The sequence below is a fragment of the Hippopotamus amphibius genome, chromosome 2, assembly GCF_030028045.1.
Source record: "Hippopotamus amphibius kiboko isolate mHipAmp2 chromosome 2, mHipAmp2.hap2, whole genome shotgun sequence".
Taxonomy (NCBI): domain Eukaryota; kingdom Metazoa; phylum Chordata; class Mammalia; order Artiodactyla; family Hippopotamidae; genus Hippopotamus; species Hippopotamus amphibius.
In genome coordinates this window covers 149897814-149918216 of record NC_080187.1, presented here as the reverse complement: position 1 = coordinate 149918216, position 20403 = coordinate 149897814, and the positions used below count along the sequence as shown (strand labels likewise).

The 20403-nt window shown below is 39.5% G+C and overlaps 2 protein-coding genes across 6 annotated transcripts in view; one reads left to right on the top strand and one right to left on the bottom strand.

The window, feature by feature from the left end:
• The window catches only part of BCL2A1 (BCL2 related protein A1), a 58739-nt gene extending 57608 nt beyond the window's left edge, over nt 1-1131 (bottom strand). Inside the window, exon 1 of the mRNA XM_057723375.1 lies at nt 1078-1131. The gene's annotated coding sequence lies outside the window, so the exon portion shown is untranslated. The remainder of the gene's footprint in view (nt 1-1077) is intronic.
• A 9103-nt stretch (nt 1132-10234) lies between these two features.
• ZFAND6 (zinc finger AN1-type containing 6) overlaps nt 10235-20403 on the top strand; it is a 65485-nt gene continuing 55316 nt past the window's right edge. For 3 of the 5 annotated variants that reach the window (XM_057720272.1, XM_057720274.1, XM_057720273.1), the window contains exon 1: nt 10235-10445. The gene's annotated coding sequence lies outside the window, so the exon portion shown is untranslated. Of the gene's footprint in view, nt 10446-14128; nt 14151-20403 lie in introns of those variants that run through there. The other 2 variants (XM_057720271.1, XM_057720275.1) reach the window with 2 other exon arrangements.

The window sequence follows — 20403 nt, the reverse complement described above, 5'->3', positions numbered from 1 at the left end:
TTTATGCTATAAATCCTACAGGGAGGCTCTGTGACCTCTGCCCTTAGCTCTTAGTGTGACCAGAAAAATCGTCTCTGTCCGGATAGAAATTACCATGGAGCTCCTAGTAACTGGAGCTTTGAGGGAGTAAAGCGTGCCCAGTGCGGGGGACCTGAGGCCAGGCCACAGCTAATGGACACTTGCACAGCAGCCTCTGTGTTTACCTTCGTCAGTGAGCACACTGTATAGTTGTATTAGGTTTTTCTTTTTTTAACCTTTTGGTTTTTTAAAAAATTATTTTCAGATTATAAAATAGAAGTTCATTGAAAAATACATGAAAAAGAAAGCCAATAGGAAAAGTCATCCACAATCCCATTACTCATTACTCAGAGAAAACTATTAACATTTCCAATCTATCTTCCTAGGCATGCATATGTGTGCATATACATATATATATACACACACATACACACATAAATGATACATGTTTAATTTAGTTCTTAATATAATATATATATTCATTATAAAAAATTTAAACATTTCAGAAGTAAGTTTCCTCTTACCACTCAAATCCATCCCTCAGAAATAACAGACACTATTTTCAATTTTGTACCTGTCTTTTTAGGTATTTATTTTATTTGTATGTATACATGTGTCTATATTTTTAACATAAATATGACCTTAACATAGTACTCCTCTGTGACTTGCCTTTTTCAAAATTAATATATTATTTATTATTGAAATATTTTCATACTCAATTTTCTCTCATTTTATTCACTTAACTTCCACAGGTAGTTTACAGACTCTCTGTAAACTGAAATATTCAACTGAATGGATATAGTTATTGAAACTCACTTAGCATTTCTTTGTTGTTGTTATTCCCGATTTTAACTTAGTTTTTAAACTACACAAGCAACATGTGAGTCCATAAATAACTAAAAAATTCGAAGTACAGAAAAGAAAAAGGAGCAAAATCTCACAGTCTCCTTCCTTCCTTCCCCACCCATATTCCTGTCCAGCAAAAGCAGCCAGTGACAGTCTTTTCTAGGCATTGACATATATGTACATATTTACTTAATCAGAATTTTCACACTGTACCTGCTGTTCTGCAACTTGCTTTTGCCATACACACAGAAGTCAACAGGGCCTTCGCTAGTCTTGAATTGGCTTTACACTCTACCAGACTTAGAAAAAGGCACTCCCTCCTCAAATAAAATACTGTTGTTAGGGTATATTGCACAATCTGATCAGCTCTGCCAAGGGTGCGCCGCAGCCTGGTCGTGTACACACAGCACCCACACTCTCACATGCATATACCCAGAACCCCCTGGACACCAGGGTTCTTGGTACTTCAGAGGGTGCACACTCCACCTCCAGATGAGGAATGGGTGTGAATCTCCAGATTCAGAGTCGGGCAGGCGGCAGGGACTGGTGTAGAAGGTGAACAAGAGACTTCAGTGCGCCCCCTCATGCAGTGGACAATCTGGAAATGACTCTGATTGTATTCAATAGCTACACAGCCATCCACAGGATGGCTGCACAGAATTTAGCCAGACGCTCCCTTATTGATGGATATTTAGGTGGTTTTATATCTACCTACCTACCTACCTACCTACTTAGTACCTACCTATCTGCCTATCTAGCTAGCTAGCTGTATCTGCTGTTACTATCAACACAAACAATGGTGTTAGAAACTTCTGTATTCACACCTTTTTGTGTGAGTATTTCTATGGTCTAGACTATAAAAAAAAGTGCAATTACCAGGACAGGGACAGGTTCATTTTAAATTTTGAAAACTATTGTGTTCTGGCATGTCGGAATCCCAAACAGCAGGACTGAGAATCCTAGTTTCATTGTGTCCTTTCCAGCTTTAAGTATTATTAAAGCAATTCCCTAATTGTGGAGGCAAGACATGGTTTCTCACTATTGTCTTACTTCGCATTTCTTTGCTTCCTAGTTAGGTTGAACATGTTTACAACTTTGCTGGCCAATTCCTTTTGGTTGTTTGCTAACTGTCTGTGTGCTTCCTTACTCATTCATCTATTATAAGAGGCCATCTAATTTTAGCCATGACTGGGTTAGATAACTAATTAGATAACACGTATAACTACAGTTTACTGAGTATTTTTGTGCCAGACACTGTGCTAAGCACTTTGCATAAACTGCTTTTTCATTAACAATCAACCTAATGAAGAAAGTGTAATTATCTCCACTTTAAAGATAAGGAACTGAAGCTCAGAGAACTTAACTTGCTCCACATCCCTCATCTGGTAAGTGAAGGAGCCACAACTGGAGCCCAGGACTGAGCGCCCAGAGTTCTAACCACAGAGCTGCTTTGTCGCCAGGGTCTCTTGTGACTTTAATACTTTGTGATTCATTGACCAATTCATTCATTTGACAAACATATATTGAGGGCCCACAGGGGGCAAACACACATCTACCTGGTATCCAGGCACCGGTGAGGTTGCCAGGTGCTACTTCCCAGGGCAACACCCTACAGTGCTGAGAGAAGGCTGTGCTGTAGGCTGAGAAGAGATAAGGGGAAAGAGCTGTTACAGGAACCTGGATAAGTAGCTGAATGGAAAAGGCCATGATGACAGGAGCTGTGGCCTTTGGTAGAAGAATATCATTAAGCTTCTGTGGCCCAGCAGAACTAGAACCTTCTGTGACCCAGCAGGACTAGAACCAAGAATCAATAAGCTGATCTCACGATCCTTCCCTTCTCCCATCTCCTGCCAGTGTTTCCCAAGGACCAAGCACAACTGGAAGCCAAAGAAAAAGGATGCTCTCTGAGGCAGTGTATTTGGGTCAGCCTCTCAGGGTACAAAGTTGAGGGCATATGTGAAAAAAAGTGTATCCAAAGAGGTAAACAGAAAATAATTTTTTTTAAAAAAGGAAAATATCCAGCATCCTGTCTTCTGCACATCAGTGGTGGGTTCCCAGCAACAGCCTGGCATCCATTTGTCTTGCTCACTGAACAGGATACACCTTAGAAGTGGCCAGGAGTGGGGTCTCTTGGCCCAGGGCCCAGCCAAGGCAGGTCACTGATGCATGAGAGAAAACAGGTTCTGATGGGTGTCTGAGGGGTTACTGAGAGTTGTCTGGTTTCTTTTTAAATTTATTTTAGAACAGGTTTTAGAGTTACAGAAAAGTTATGAAGACAGTACAGAGCACCCAGTTTCCCCTACTATTAACTATTGCTTATGGTACATTTGTCACAATTAATGAACCAATACTGGTACATTATTATTAACTGAAGTTCATACTTTATGGAGATTTCCTTAGTCTTCACTTAATGTTCTTTATCTGTTCCAAGATCCCACCCAAGATAACACACTGCATTTAGTTGTCATCTGTCCTTCCACTCTTCTAGACAGTTACTCAGACTAAGATAGGCTAAAAGAAGTAAAATCCTGAAAATACACATGAGAGGAGCCTAGTGTAGAAGAAATAAAGCAAACGTGGAAATCAAACAGTGTGGGACCTCCCTACAGAGGAGACACAGCTCAGAGGTAAATTCACCATTATAAAGGCTTCCGTATAAGAGAGAGAATAAGGAAACAGACACTATATGATTTTAGGGGGAGGGGGCTATTAGGAAGAAAGTAATTTAAAGTATTCACATTAATTAGAAACTATAAAAAAGAGAATTGATAAATATAAGATGGTATGTGTTTAAAGTGAGGATTAAAAAAAGATAATCCTCTAAACGTTAGTCAAGAAGTGGAAGTAATTACAATTAGAATGAAGAAAAGGGATATACAGGTAGGTTTAGGAGAGTTCTCTGTCTAGAGAATTCCTAGCCTGGCCATCATACTGTTGTTAGGATGTCCTGCCTTGGTGAGGCCTGTAGGAGATACCCTGAGAGGCTTCATGGGGTGGCATTCCCTACCCTCACGTGGTTACCTCAAGCTCTCAGTCTTGCATCTCAGGACACTGATTTTGTTATAATCAGATTCATTTCTCATAGATGGACTTGCATTAGCCAAGTTCATAAGACTGATACATACATCTAAGCATCAATTTGCAAATTTAAAAAATGAGAAATGTAACTGAGGCTAGAAAATGACCCAATCGTATTAACTCCTAAAAAAGGAAGTTAGAAATGGAGCTCCTAAGAATCAAAATAGCCTTGTAGAGAATGTAAAATGGATAAACACATCATCTTATAAGGATGGTCTTGCCAGCCACTGAAACTGTGTCCTGGACAGTGCTGAGACGGGCACTGCCAATGATTGCATCTCTGTCTCTGCTTCTATGATGACCGACTCTCTTATAGTTGGCACATGCTTGTTTCAGATAGGTTAGTACATTGGAAAAGGCTACACTAACAAAGGAAGGCCTGGGGCCACTCTCTCTTTAGCTATGACGTTCATGGACATAGGTCCATGGTCCACAGATAGGTCCTGAGGGTATGGGAACTCCCTAAAATAATTTTCCTTACACCTAGTTCACACAGTTTTCTAACGAGAGAATCTACAGCCTTTATCAGACCCTCACAGAGGTCTACAGGACTTCCCTAGTGGCGCGGTGGTTAAGAATCTGCCTGCCAATGCAGGGGACATGGGTTCCACCCCTGATCCAGGAAGATTCCACATGCCGCAGAGCAATTAAGCCTGTGTGCCACAACTACTGAGCCTGTGCTCTAGAGCCCTCAAGCCACAACTACTGAGCCCGCATTCCATAACAAGAGAAGCCACTGCAATGAGAAGCCTGCACACCACAACGAAGAGCAGTCCTCGCTGGCAACAACTAGAGAAAGATCGTGAGCAGCAACAAAAACACAATGCAGCCAAAAAACTAAATTAATAAATTAATAACTTTTAAAAAAAAGAAGTCCACAAACTAAAAACAATGACTACAACCTTTGAACATTTCTACTATAATCCTAATGATTTGGGTTTGCAGTTTAATTCTCAGCAGGCAATTTTACATTCTAGTGCTTGGAGGCAACCCACATGAGCCCCAGAGTACACTGCAAACTTGAAAATCTCAATGAAATAGACCATTTCTATAAAAACACATACCGTCAAAATTGATAAAACAAAATTGATAAAATTGATAAAAAAACCTGACTCCGTCAGTAAGTCAAGCAGAAACTGAGAAGGTTATCACGAATAATACTGGAAAACCAATCTCACATATGCAAATATGTATTGACAAAACTATAAGCACCCTAGAGAAGACTGGAAATGATTTTTTAAAAAAACAACTAACTTTTGGAAATGTCTATGGGCCCGTGGGGCAAGGCAATGGGTATTCCTGCATCTGATCATCTTCATGCAGGTGGAACTTGGGACCTGGAGAGAAGAGGGGAAGGATTTGGTCCGGGGGGGTGCCTTTAGTCCTCCCAGCTTCCTTGCTGCCGGCAGTAAGGCAGTGTGTGGATACCAGCGCCACCACTGGGCAGAGGAACTGCTGCTGGAGAAGAAAGCAAACACGGATAGGACTGCCAGGGACACTAACAGCTGGAGCAACGCAAGGAACAGCAGCAAAACAAGAGCAGAGACTACTCTGCCGATTTGGCTGATGTTCTGGTTGTCTCTCTTTCAGGGTAAGTATCCTCTGGCCATGCGTAAGTCCCCTGGAATTATCCTGGAAGGAAGGCTAAGGGAGAAGAACCTTTCCCACAGGTAGATTGGGAGTTTAGAATCATTTAATGTAAGCTCATTTGATACTGCTGATGAATTGGGCTATATCAAGTGGATACAGATAAAAAACCTAAAAAAGAATATTAGCAGATGTAATTAAGCCACGCAATGAAATAAAAACTCACCATGGCTATGTGAAGTAATGTAAGAAAAATCCCAGATAAGTAAGTCTACTAATATACTATTCTACAACTGTGTATCAAATCTGAAAATGATCTTAGAAATGATTTCAAAGATGGGGGAAAAGTCAGTCATACAATTCAACAGCCATTTCTAATAAAAACTAAATATAAAAATAGAAGTTACTTCCTTAACATCATTTTTTAAAGGTGTTTATTCCAAATAAATCAGCATTTGTCAGAAACTACTCCAGAGTGTCATATATTGCCAATATTATTTAATTGCCTTGGAAAATTCTGGCTACAGCAATAAGACATGGAACACTAAGAAGTATAAAAACTGGAAAAGGGAAAGAGAAAATACTATTTTATTAATGACAAAAAAATGAAAAAATTAAAAAGTATTTTAAAAGATCAATTAAATGGTCAGGTATAAAATAAATATACAGAATTAAATAGCATTATAATATTATCAATGACCAGTTTGAAAATATAAGAAAAAATAAAATTTCATCCACAGTATCAACAAAGCATAATCCAAGTGAGTTATTAATGAAAAATACTATGGTCATGTGCATTTCTCTAGACAATGCCAAATGTCCCCCAGGGGACAAAATCACCCCTAGTTGAGAATGGATACATGTATATGTATGGCTGAGTCGCTTTGCTGCGCACCTGAAACTATCAAAACATTGTTAATTGGCTATATTCCAATATAAAATAAAAAGTTAAAAAAATAAAAAAGAATTAGGAGGAGTCGAGGCTGTCCGCTTTAAAAAAAAAAGTTAAATGGAATCACAGAGCTAAAAAAAAAAAAGACATATAGTTTAGAACCATGTTCTAGATCAAACTATTCTGAGAATAAGAATCACCTGGAGGCTTACTAAAAATAGATTCCCATGATCCTTCCCTAGAGATTCTGATTTATTGTGTCCAGATTATGGACTTGCAATCGGAATTTTTAAAATATTCCAGGAATTCTTATTGGAGGAGTTTGAGAACTGCTCCAGTAGGAACGGGGATCTAACAGAGGTCTGACCTGCTCACTGGGTTTCAGGAAGATCACAGACTTGGAGGCTACTGCTCACACTCAGGTAAGAAATAATAAGGGGGTTGTACAGGGCAGTAGGGGTGGGGTACATGTCAGAGATATCTCTAAAGCAGCATCAATGAAATGTGTGATTGATTAGATGTTGGGGAGGGGAGGACTTAAGCAAAGGATGAGTCAATATTTAAAACTTTTAAATTTTGATACCATTAAGTAAATGAAAGGCAACTGAAAGGACAACCCACAAACGGGAGACAATATTTGCAAATTATATATCTGATAAGGGCCTTGTATTCAGAATATGTAAAAAACTCTTACAACCAACAAGGAAATGATAACTAAATTTAAAAATGGGCAAAGGAGCTGAGTAGACATTTTTTTCAGACCAAATGGCCAATAAGCACATGAAGAGATGCTCAACATCGTTAGCCACTAGGAAATGCAAATCAAAACCACAAGATACCACTTCATACTCACTAGGGTGGTTATAATCACCAAGACAGATCACTAACGTGTTGTCAAGGATGTGGAGAAAGTGAAACCCACTCATTGCTGATGGGAGTGTAAAATGGTACAGCCCCTCTGAAAAACAGTCTAGTACTTCTTCGAATGGTTAAACAGAGCTACCATAATTCTACCCTTAGGTATATACTCAAGAGAAATGAAAACATGTCTCCACAAAAATTTGTATACAAGTGTTCAGAGTAGCACTATTCATACTAGGCAAAAAGTAGAAACAACTCAAATATCCATGAATTGATAGACAAATAAAATGTGGTATATCCGTATAATGAAATATTATTCAGCAACAAAAAGGAATAAAGTATTGATAAACATGGATGAACCTTGAAAACATTATGCTAAGTGAAAGAAGCCAGTCACAAAAGACCATGTATTGTATGATTCCATATTTATGAAATGTTTAAAATAGGCAAATCTGTAGAGATACAAAACAGATTAGTGGTTGTCTTAGGGTTGGGTGGGAGGATTGAGGAAAAAGGGAGTGACTGACAATGGGTAGAGGATTTCTTTGGGGGTGGTAAAATGGTCTAAAATTGATTATGGTGATATTGGCACAACTCTGTGAATAAACTAAAAGCTACTGAATTGTACCTTTTAAAATTGAACTATAGTTGATTTACAATATTGTCATACATTCAGGTACACAGCAAAGAGACTCAGGTATTCATGACTATACCCTCATCTCTCTCTTTTTTTTTAAGCTCTTTATTGGAATATAATTGCTTTACACTCTTGCCTCATCTCTTGTAATTCTGTTCAAACCTCTTTCTCAGTGAAGCCTACCTCTTCTACCCTGTTTAACACTGCAACCCACCCTCCCGTATCCTCTACCCTACTCTACTTTTTCTTCAATCTATAGCACTTACCATCTTCTAACTCACAACATGAATACTTACTGTTTTTTATTTGTGTCTCCCCCATTAGAATGAAAAATCTATAAAGGTAGTGATCTTTGTTTTGTTTGCTGATGTTTCCCAAACTCATAAAAAATTGAGACCCGGGGAGGTTATGAGCATTGCTCAATGTCACTGAGCAACATGACTGATTAGGGATCTGAACCCTGGCCAAAATCCTAAGTTCTTTCCATACAGTTCTTCTACCCAGTGACAAGAGGGCAGTGAACAGCTGAAAGTACCCCAGGTGGCCCAGGCTGCAAAATTATTCCTAGTACCAGAAGAATCCACCAAATTGTTATAAATCATTTCCTCTCCTTATAGTTCCTGGTCTATAATGGCTTCCCATTTCCCACTAAGTAAAGTCAACTACTCAATGCGGCTTTGAAGATCTGTAAAATAATTGACCCTACAACTATCTCTAGTCTCCACTATCACCTGATCTCCAGGTCTCCATTATCAGGGATGATGTGCTCTGGCAAAATCCTCTTTTTAAAATTAAATTTGAACGCCTTTTAAAACCACATTTTGAATACCTTTAGGGCCTGGGCAAGACCCTCCTGTCTCCCTGCTGTGGCGTACACTAGGTGTGACTTTACAGGACAGTCCTTACCTTGCCCCTGAAGCATGTTTTGTCACCTCATAACATTCTGTTCTTCAAACCCGGCACTGCATCTTCCAGCCTCTTTAGGAGAGAAGGAAAATGCTTCTTTTGGTTCCCAGCAGGCAGGGCCGTAATCACTCTCCTGTGCCAAAAACCAATGCCACCTCCTCCTTGAAAACTTCTTTCTATCCCCCATCTCTCCTCTATAATTAACTGCTTCTTATCCCAAAGGCCTACTGCAAAACACCTTACCTTTACAGTCACCTCAAAATCTCTCTCCCCTAAGTGTGACCCCACTAAGGTGAGGACAGAGATACTTCAAGCATAAAATTTAAAGGGGCACCAAAAAGCTCAGTAATCAAGATAAATAATATTTTAATACTATGTTTTGAAAACGTAGTTAATTTCTTTATTTGGGCCCGGCTGAGCAGCACGTGGGATCTTAGTCCTCCAACCAGGGATGGAACCCACGCCCCCTGCATTGGAAGTGTGGAGTCTTAACCCCTGGACCGTCAGGAGGTCCCTAATACTATATATGTTAAACATCAAAATTAATTCCCAAAAAAAAGTCATGAACAAAACATCAAATATAAAAATTAAAAAGGATCCTCAGGACTCGGTCCACCTCCTACCTTCCGGCCCCATCCGACCCCGCGTCATTCACGGTAGGAGTGAATGACCTCGAACTCTGATCTTGTACTTCTGGTGCTTCACGTGGGCCCGAAAGCTGAGAAACTGCGGGGTAGAGGTTCCCCCCATCACCCCACGCCCCAGCGCAGCCGCGCGGCCTGCTCCGCTCAGCTGGGAAGTGGACACGCGCTTTGGGGAAGGCTGGGAGCCGGGTGTCCGTGGGGGCGTGTGTGTCCGTGCATGTGGGGGGGAGGGGGGCACACGTGTGCAGGCGCGCTTCTCGTCTTCCTTCTCTTTCCAACCCATGGCTCAGGGCGGGGCAGAGTACTGTCTTCGAGTACGCACCCAGACCTTGGACTTTGCGCTTGCAAAGACTGGGGGGTGGGGGGGCACGAGGCTGCACGTGGGGAGAGCTCAGACTTCTTTCTTGCACAACTGGCAGGTGGAGCGCAACTCCTCCTGGCGCCTCAATCCGAGAGAGGAACCTGCGCCTCCCTTCGAGGTAGCAGAGACACCTGAACCTACGGCCCCAGACCCATCCAATCTCCGCGAGACCCCTCGAAACGCCCCCCTGCCTCCGGGAAGAGGCCCCCTAGGGAGGGGAGGAAGGGACAGTGGAGGCGGAGAAGGCGGAGGAGCGGCTCCCCCCTTGCTCCGCCCCGCCTCTTCTCTGAGCCTCGGCCAATCGCCGCGCGCTCCGAGCGCTGGCCCCGCCCCTCCCGCCGGCTCCGGCCTGAGGCTCCGCCCCGGCGGTAATAATTAGGCTGCGGGCGGGGGGGTTGCCGCGTCAGCGCCGGGTGCCGGCCAATCCCAGAGCTCTGCCCCCGGGTCGCGTCACAGGCCGAACAACCAAACAGAAAAGTTTAATAAACAGCGGACGGAGGGGCCGGCAGCGGCGGGGCCGGAGCGAGCAGGGGTTCGGCGGCCTCACCTGTCCCCATTCACCGGCGGCGACCGGCGGCGGCGGACAGCGCGTCAGGCGGAGAGAGCCGCCGCCAGGTGAGGAGCGCGGCCGGCGGGGCCCTGGCGGCCCGGCGCCGCCCCTCCCCCTCCCGCTCCCTTCCCCCACCGGGCTGAGGCGAGGCGAGGCCCGCCCCCCGGCCCCTCCCGGCCCGGGGGAGCCGGAAGCGGAGGGCGTCCGGCGGGCGCAGCAGGTGGTGGGCCGGCCGCCTGCTCGCGGGCCCAGGCCGGGCGTTTGCCGAGGGGCGAGGGGATTCCCGGCCCCGGGGGCAGGGGCCGGGGCGCGGCGGGCCCCCTCGGGCGCGCTCCTGGCGTTCGCGGTCCCGGGCTTCTCGCCCGGGAGGGGGCTGGGGCGGCGAGCTCGGAGCCCCACGCCCCGCGGGCCTCGGGGGCCGCCGCGCTCGCAGCCCGCACCAGGTTCCGAGCAGTTGGCGGGTGGGGGTAGGAGGGACCCCGGGCGCCCTCGGGCGCGTCCCTGTCACCAGCCCCGGTCAGGTTACTCGCCCCGGGACTCCGAGCCTGAGTCCTTTTTGGGAATGTTTTTCACGTGCCGTGTTTTTAAAAACCGCCGAGGGGGGAAAGACTAGAAAAGGGGAACGGGGGTCGGTCTCTTTCTCCTTTGCTTCTGTTTGGTGGACTCAGGATTTCTGAGTTCTCCTCTCACATAGTATTTTCAAGTTGCCGTCTAGCTACGTAAACAAGCATAGCAGAATATTGCGTGTGGAATGATCGTAACTTTATGTAGAAATTTTGTGCTAAACCACACGATGAAGACGCTCTGATGGTTTGTCTTCACAACTGGAAAGTTGTTCAGCAGAGTGAAGAAGTTAAAGGGCCTAGGGTTACATACAGACCATGGATGTTTAAAGTTGTTTGGCACTAAAAATTGGTTAGTTTTTAATAGAGTAACGCTCAGAGAAGGGTTTAAAGCCCTCTTTCAAATCAGATTCGGAATTTGTTTTTTAATGTAAAATCCTATACACTTTTAAGGTTAGTTATGTAATATTTATGTTACCAATTTCAGGACACTTGCCTAGTTATCCGTAATCCAGGGCTTCAGGGGAAATGTTCTCATTCTGCAAAATATGCACATTTATATTTCCCAAACAGGTTGTCTTTTAACTTTTTTTCTTTCACGTTCGAAAGTATATTTAAGGGAGACAGGGATCGCAGAGGTGTACAGGAGGAGTATTTAGGAATTGTTGAATCATTATCTTGATTGTGGTGATAATTTCCTGTGTCAAAACAGATCCCATGTTACACTTTTTAAGTATGTGCAGTTTACTGAATGCCAATTATACCTCCACAAAGCCCTTTTTTTAGAGAGCAAAGTATTCAAAGTATATGTAATACCACAACAGTATGAATACACACAAAACATGATTAAAGTATACTGTACACAATACAGTGTAAAGAGATATAATAAAAATCCATGATTTCCACCCCCAAACCAAGAACTGGAACATTACCAAAACTTGCATATGTTTATGAGTTTCTTATCTGTCTTATAACCTCTGCCTCTCCTTACTGAGGTAATCATTTCAATCTTGTGGATTTTGTTTACCATTCCGTTGCGTTTTTTAAAAAGTTTCATCACATACATTTGTGTGCTCAGTCTGTTTAGTTTGCTTTTCTTTTGAGCTTCATAAAAATAGTATGTGACTGTAGTTCACTCGTTTCATTGCTGTACGATATTGTGTTAGTCTTCCTTAACTCATGGGCCTTTAGATTATGTTTTTGATTTTGTTCTGCTATCAACAGCTGTGCTCTATGAACATGTCTTGTTTCCTGGCTCCTGGTGCACAAGTGCAGGAGTTTTTTTAGAGTGAATGTAGATTTCATTGGGAAGTTTTGTAGGAGTAAAATAGATTGAAATCCTACAAATAAAATAAATGAAAAACTTTAGGATTCCCTTTTACATTTTAATTCATATCCGTGATGACTGGTTCATAGTTTTTGAACATTTGCGTGAGAAACCAGGATTCCTGTTAATCTGTTTACAGTATGATGAATCTTTTCCTTGGAAATCCCATGGTAAGAAGTCTGGCACTGTTTGCTATCTCCTTTTTCAGTGCAAAATGTAAATATAGTAGAAAAAACACTTGATTGGGTGTAAAATAAATCACTCTTTCTTTGTTCCCCCTTCCCCCTTTATAGTCACTGGCAAGTTACTTAAAACTTCTCTTGTGCCTTAGTATACTCATGTAAAGGAAACCTGTCCCAGGTTTATCCTTTCAGTTATGCAGACTTTAGTTAACAGAAGCATCTATCAAATGGTTGAGTCTTTAAGGGAAAGGATTAGGGCCAAGGTGTTATTCTCTGGAATTACATTGAGTGTGTCCTTTGGAACATTTTTGGAGAAAGGTGTGTGGTGAGTATTTATCAGGATATGTTAACCACACATTTAAGTACTTTTTATTTCCTTTGCCTCAGATTTGGGAGTCCTTTTATTTGTCATACTAACAGCAATGCAAAGACAAATCAAGGAGCATTATTAACTTACTGAAAATGGTGTGTGTGTAAGTAATTTTGAGTTTATGTGTATCTTTGATTAAGCTGTTTTTTATTTAAAGGTATGGGATATGATGTGTTTTTTGTTTGTTTTGTTTTTAAACAGTGTATGCAGCCTGCAGACAAATATCAGGATGCTTTGTTTTGATAGGGCTATTTTATCTTGCTTTAAAAAAAAAAACAAAAAACCCTCACTGTTGTATTTGATTATAAGGGCAATTTTTTTTTTCAAACTTTCAGAAAAGTTACAAAGAGTAAATAATCATTAACATTTTGGCAGATATACCCCCAGTCTTTCTGTTTTTGTGTATTCTTCATATCCTAAACAATTAAGCGTTGAATTCTAAACAACACTAGGCTGCTTCTATCTTCAGAATTTATCCCAAATAAGATCTGTCTCAACACCTTTGTTGTACATAAGATGGTAGTAGTCACCTAACTGGTATCTTTGCTTCAGCATTCTCTCCCTTACGTCTACTTGCTGTTCCTGTGCAGAACAATCATTTAAATGTATAAATTAGATTATCTTATTTCCAGACTCAAAACCCTCCACAAGTTTTCAGTACACAAAATAAATTCAGACTTTTTTATACCCTAGACCAGCCATGTCCAGTGGAAATATGATAGCTACAAATGGGGGCCACGTAAGTAATTAAAAATTTTCTGATAGCCACATTAACAAAAAGAAGGAGAAACAGGTGAAATATTTTTTAACCCAAAATTATGATGCAACAAGTAATCAGTGTAAGAAATTATTAATGGATTATTTTACTTACCTTTTTTCAGACTGTCTTCACAGTTCGTTGTGTGTTTTCCACTTAAGGTACTTCTTGGGTGGCCTTGCTTTTGGCTACAGATCGGACAGTGCTGCTCTAGACTATCAGGCCTGCCAGCTTCCTAGACTTATCTCCTGCTGTCTCATGTACCTCCAGCAGTACTGGTCTTTTCGGGGTTCATGAGCATGCCAAGCTTAGTTATCTTAAAATTGTTGTTCCTTTTTCCTGGAACACTCAGTTATATTTTGCTCAGATGTTACTCCTTTTGGGATGCCTTCTCGGACCACTTTCCCTGACAACTGTGTTACCCTTCTTCATTTCCTTTTAGAACCTGACATCTGAAGTGATTTATTTGGTTATTGTCTGTATCCCCTGCTTAAATGAACTGCTTGGAGGCAAAGGATTTCCTCGTGTTTACCATTAGGTCCCAATATATTCCAAATATGATTTTTAAAAGGTACATACCATTTCACCTTTTGAAAGTATTGTAATTTAGTCACCGATTGTGTATAACTTTATCCTTTTTTCACTATTATAATGTGGTGAAGAACGTCTTAAGAGCCAGATCTTACTATGTATTTCTCATTTCTTTAGGACTCATCCTGTCTTAAAATTGCTTGGAGGATATGAACATTTTTTGTCTTTTCATAAATATTGACAAATCTTGTCCTAAAAGTTTGACTAACATTATAGTATAAAGTTGACCAAACCTGTATAAAGTTTGACTGAAAATATGAGGGAATACACATTTCCTCGATATATTTACCAAGAAATAATATTTTCTTTCCTTCTTTCCCTTTTCATAAGATTTATTACTTGTTTCTTAGATAAGTTAATTATGATAATAAGTAAATATATAGGTATTGAACATCTAGTTTGTCTTTGGCTCATTTGGGGTGGTGTTTTATATTTATGATACCCTTTTTGGCTTTTTATATATTTAGGATAGCCACCCTTTGACACATACTACAGACATTTTCCCTGGCTATTCATTAGCCTTTTATTTGTTTATGATTTTATTTTAATAATGTAAAAGAGTTTTTACCTTTTAAGAAGTGTAGGTTAATACTTTTTATATTTAGCGTCTACTTTCATGTTTAATGGATTCTCCTACCCAGATAACTGTTTCATTCTAGTTCTTTTGTGGGTTTCATTTTTCACATCTATTTCTTTTATGTTCATCAGGAATTTTTTTTTTTAATAAATTAATTTGTTTACTGGCTGCGTTGGGTCTTCGTTGCTGCACACGGGCTTTCTTTAGTTGTGGTGAGCGGGGGCTACTCTTCATTGTGGTACATGGGCTCCTCATTGAGGTGGCCTCCTGTGTTACAGAGCACGGCCTCTAGGCAAGTGGGCTTCAATAGTTGCAGCATACGGGCTCAGTAGTTGCGGCTCATGGGCTCTAGAGCGCAGACTCAGTAGTTGTGGCACATGGGCTTACTTGCTCCGTGGCGTGTGGGATCTTCCCAGATCACAGCTGGAACCCAGGTCCCCTGCATTGGCAGGCAGATTCTTAACCACTGCACCACCTAGTAAGTCGCCATCAGGATTTATTTTGTCATAATATGTGAAGTGAAATAATCGTCCTTATTTTTCCTTAATAGTTAATCAGTTATTTCATCCTCATTAAAGAAAATTTTTTCTTTTGCCTTCAAATAAAACTACCTTTGTCATATACTGAGTACATGTATGCTTGGTTCTTTTTAGCTTTTATTCAGTACCAATCAGTGCACATTGTTTTAGTAACTGGGAGTAATAATGTGTTTTCATTGTTATTGTTAAGTCTTACCATCCCTTCCCCCCCTCCCCAACTTTTTGGTTGTTGCTTTGTTAGTCCTGGAGTTTTTTAGTTGATTCCTTAGGTTGTTCAGGTTGTTTTTGGTTTTGAATTTTTATATTAAAAAAATATGTGTTATTTCTACACTTAATGTTTTATGTGAAAAAAATTTAAATGCCATTGTTTTCCTTTGAGCCTAATTTTAGTTATGTTCCTTAAAATTTGGCATATAATATTGTTATTAAAATCCCCGAAGTTGCAGTTTTCATTCTTTCAACCATTGCTCCATGCTAGTTGCACATTGTGCTAAGTGCTGAGGATACAATAGTGAATGATACAGGGTCTTTGCTCTCACAGAGTTTACAGTCTGTTGGAAAAGCTAAGCTATTAACAGACCAATGAGTACAGTGTTTTCAGATTTTGACAAGTGCTGGGAAGGGAAGAAATAGGGTGTGCTGATAGAGATTGGATGTTCTGAATGTAATGTTTAAAGTTAGTGGTGGTACTAAAGTGTGTTTGGGGAGTTTTCTTCCCCAGTCTGTCAGAACATTAAAAAAAAAAAAGACACACTGAATTTCTTCTGTAAAATTTTTTTTGTAAAAATTGCCTTGTAAACAAGGTTCAAACCCCCACTCCACCCCATGTCTTCCAGTTGAATTACTGCCTCAAAGCTTGTCCTGTATAGGAAATTTGGAACTGTGATTCTGAGTTCTAAGATCAGGAAAATGCTGGGGGAAGTTTCCCAAGTAAAGGGAACTGCTAACACAAAGGGAACAAAAAGTACCTGGCTTGATTTAGGTTTTGACTGAAGATTGGAATGACTAGAGTTTACTGAGTGAAGACAGTGGGACAAACTTTATTGCAAGACATTATTTCCAAGAAGTAAGGCTGATTCTACTTCGCCACCACCTTTCTATCCTATTTATATTCTGTGATCCAAATCAGTCACCTACAAATAACTTTGATTATTCTGCTTCTTGGTACTTTCCTTCATTATTTCTACTGTATTTTCACTTTTATCCCTCTCAGGATCTTTGCATATGCTGTCCCCATTTGCTTAATTGTGATTTCCTGATGAATTAATCCTTAATCCTGGCAAAAGAGGTTAAGTTCTTCTGTTGGTTATATTTACTCATTTCATATTGGTCATTTCTTTTGTAAATACTTGTAACAACTGCGATTCATTAAGTGATTTGTTTTAGCATCTTTTTCTTCTAGAGCTGTGCTTTCCAATCTGGTAGGTACTAGCCACTTGTGGCTATTTAAATTAACTAAAATAAAATAAAAAATTCATATCAGTCTTACCAAGTCACATTTCAGGTGCTCACTAACCACATGTGACTAGTGGCTGTTATAATGGACAGCAGAGATAGAGTCCTTTGCAATGATGAAAGTTTATCTTAACTTATAAATAATCATGTGGCTAATAGCTGCAGTATTTTAAGTTTAAGTAGCCACATCTGGCTACTGAAGTATGGCAAATCTGAATTGAGATGTGCTATACGTATGAAATACGAACTTGATTTCTAGCACAAAAAAGGGAAAAGAGCTCAATTTTTAAAATACTGATTACAAATTGAAGTAATGCTATTTTACCATGTTTTGTGCTAAATAAAATTTGTTATTACAGTTAATTTATCTTTATTGTAATGTTTTAATGTGCCTGCTAGAAAATTGAAAATTCCATGTGGCTTGCATTATTTTTTTGCTGGACAGCACTGGTCTGACTGTAGACCACAAGTTTCTGCAAAGGAGGGACAGTTTCACCATGGCATCCACAGCAGCTAGTTGTGGCCAGCATACAGTAGGTGTTCAAAAAGTTTGATGAATGAATAAACATTTCAATAGGTAGAGAATGCTACCTATTCAACTTTTGCTTTTTAAAATTGTTGGTTTTGTTCATGACTATAAAATTTTTTCCTATGAATGTCGAGAAAAGAAGCTTTTCTTATTAAATAATTGCTGTGCATCAGCCATCTTTTGATCTTTTGGTCATTTTTTTCTGGCTTAGGCTGCTAAAGAGAGAGGGAATTTAATGTCTCCTAGTCTGTTTTCTGTCATTTTTCTGTCTAGCAGTTTACTTAGAAGATCTGTTGTGTTATTTGGCACATGAAAATTAATGACCATTAAATCTAAATAATTGAGGATTATGAATGCTTTTTCCTTTACTTTGGTCTCAATATTATGATCTCTCTTCCTTTTTAATTTACATTTTACCGGTGATCTTGTTTATTCCTTTAGACTTAAAGCAATTTACTCTCTTATAGAAAGATCAGCTATGATTTATAGCTTGGTTTAAGCTTTATCTGTTTATTTCCTTAATATTTCCTTTGTGTTTAGAATTTTGCTAAATGGGCCATCACCACCCTCCCTCTTCCCCCAATACTCACCTTGTATTTTTTTCCATTAACGAGTTAGAAGATAGTCATCAGGAGTTGCAAACTCAAAAGCATATCTCACTTTTGTAGACACTGTATTTGTCAGGGAAATATTTCGTAAAATTTTTTTTTCCTCTGTTAGTTGGTGGTTTTCAGACTTTATCCTTAGTGACCCTAGTCATGTTTTGCTAATGTTAGGGTGGTCCTTTCACCAACTACTGCCTTAAGCACCTGTAGCGCCCAGGTATAGTACTGCCAAGGATTAATTTCTGTTGTAGGAAGAATAGTTTGAGCTATTCTCAGTCCTTAAAAATTCTATGAAGGTTTTCACCCTGCTCTGTATGTACCAAAAGTTATTCCTAGTAGTCTAGGTATTGATTCTTTATGTAGGGTCTTTTTAATGAAAAGTGAAATGAGACCAAGTTGTTCAGTGGCCTATTCTCTTCCAAATTGTTTTCAGTTGATAGATTTGGGAAAACCTCTGAACTCCCACAAAGAATATACAATACGTCCTTTGAATACTTGATGTTCAAAAAGTGGTATTGTCACATCCAGTCAGGGAGCCTTGAAGCTTTTGCAGCCTCCTTGTTCCTATGAAGCAATATTGTTTTCAAATAATCTCAGTTGTGGTATTGCTTTCTTTTTATTTATTTTTGCTGTTGTTTTCTTCTACTACGGATTTAAAAGAGGAATAAAATACCATTAATTTTAACCTGTAAGTCACTTAAAATGATATTTATCAGCTTGAAGTTCTTTCATGTAGGTCCTGGAGATCTTTGAACAATCTGAAATAACTAATTCTATACTTCTCTCCTCTTTTTGGCTATAGATTGAGAGTGGTTTTGGTGTTGGATTAGTGTATGTTCTATGTGTTTGTTTTACACAAATAGTTAACTCTGATGTGAAAAATTGATGTTAGAACAAAGGTTCATTTGGTTCCCATAACTGTCTACTAATTTTATGCTTGCCAGATTTTAAGATTAAAATGTTTGCCATCTCTTTTTCTATAACCCTGTGAAATTTTGGCCATCTAAAATTTGTTTTATGCTGTAACTCAGGTTTTATGCTATAACTCAAATTATGTGTTTTTTCTGTTGTTTGCCCCTGTACCTCTTCTGCTTCCAATGTCCTTTTGCAAGTGTCCACACAGTGGGAAGAAAACCTGAACTTGACTTGTGAAGTACTGGGCATTCAAAGCCGTGAATCCTTGCAAAGGATCTTGGGACTAGACCTCTTGTGAATTGGCTCTTTCAATTTGTCCACTTAAAAGGCATAATAGATTATGCAGCTGTTTGGGCTTCTGCAGAGTATTACTCCATATTCATGTCTAGTTGCAATTATGTGAATTTTCAGCTTCTTACAAAGACTTCTCTTTGTATTCAAAACAAGTTTGTTGGCTTTATGTTGTTCTAATATATGGATTTTCTTTGAGGAAAAATGCTGGTAAGATTTTTAACTTAGAAAACTAAATTTAAATTTTAAATTCTTGTATAATGTTACCGAAAGTATATTTTAAGAAGGAGCTACTCTTAATTTGCTTTCATTTTGAATTTGTTTTTATAAATCAGTCAATTTTGGGTAGAGGTGAATATTATTTAAATAGATAATGATTAGTGTCAGAGTAATAGTTAATGGGTCAAGCTCCTAAAAACATGAACAGTTCTAAGTAAAATAAACATAATAAAATACAGCAAATTTAGTAATGCACGAAGTGACTGTAGGTCTTTTTTTGTTGAAAAATCAGAATCTCTTTAGAATCTCTGTAGTAAAAATAACATTTAATGTAACTTAGTATTTTAAGAGGCGTATACCCCTCAGCTGTACCTTAGGATTCCCATACCACCTAAAGTAATTCTTAAGTAGGGTGCAAAATAGTGTTCACCTTTCACTTAAAGAAAAAAATTTTAAAAAAACTTAAACCATCCCAAACATTATGCCTGAACAACAAGTTGCCTTCTCCTTTTTTTTTTTTTGCCAACAAAGAGAAAGCACATTTATGTATTTATTATTTTTTCGGGGGTACACCAAGTTCAATCATCTGTTTTTATACACATATCCCCTTGCCTTCTCCTTTTATAGATACCTGTTTGCAGTGGGTAAGCATTAACCTTGCAAAACACGACGTCGGACCTGTAAATGTGGTAACATAGAAATAATATTTCTGCCTCATTTTTCTTCAGTTTTAAATAGAAATATCAGTCTGTCACTGAAATGTTTGTTCTTGTGATACTGAGAACGTGTCAGTGAATTTGATAGCTTAGAAATGAAATTTTTGCATTCAGTATTTTAGTGCTATGTATTTTCACTTAAGATATGGTTTTATGTTTGTCTTAGCGAAAATATTGTTTTGTTCTTATTAGCAAAATTTTGCAATGGATTTTCTGTTGCCGTTTTAAAATTTTCATACAAAATGTAAACTCTATTGAAAAAGGAGTCTTGTCTTTATAAAGCATAACTTCACCTTCATTCTTTGTAAAAAATATCAAATGATTTAGTCTAAAAGCATTGCGTTTTAAACAGTTGGTCACTGAACTGCAAATTAATACTACTTCTGT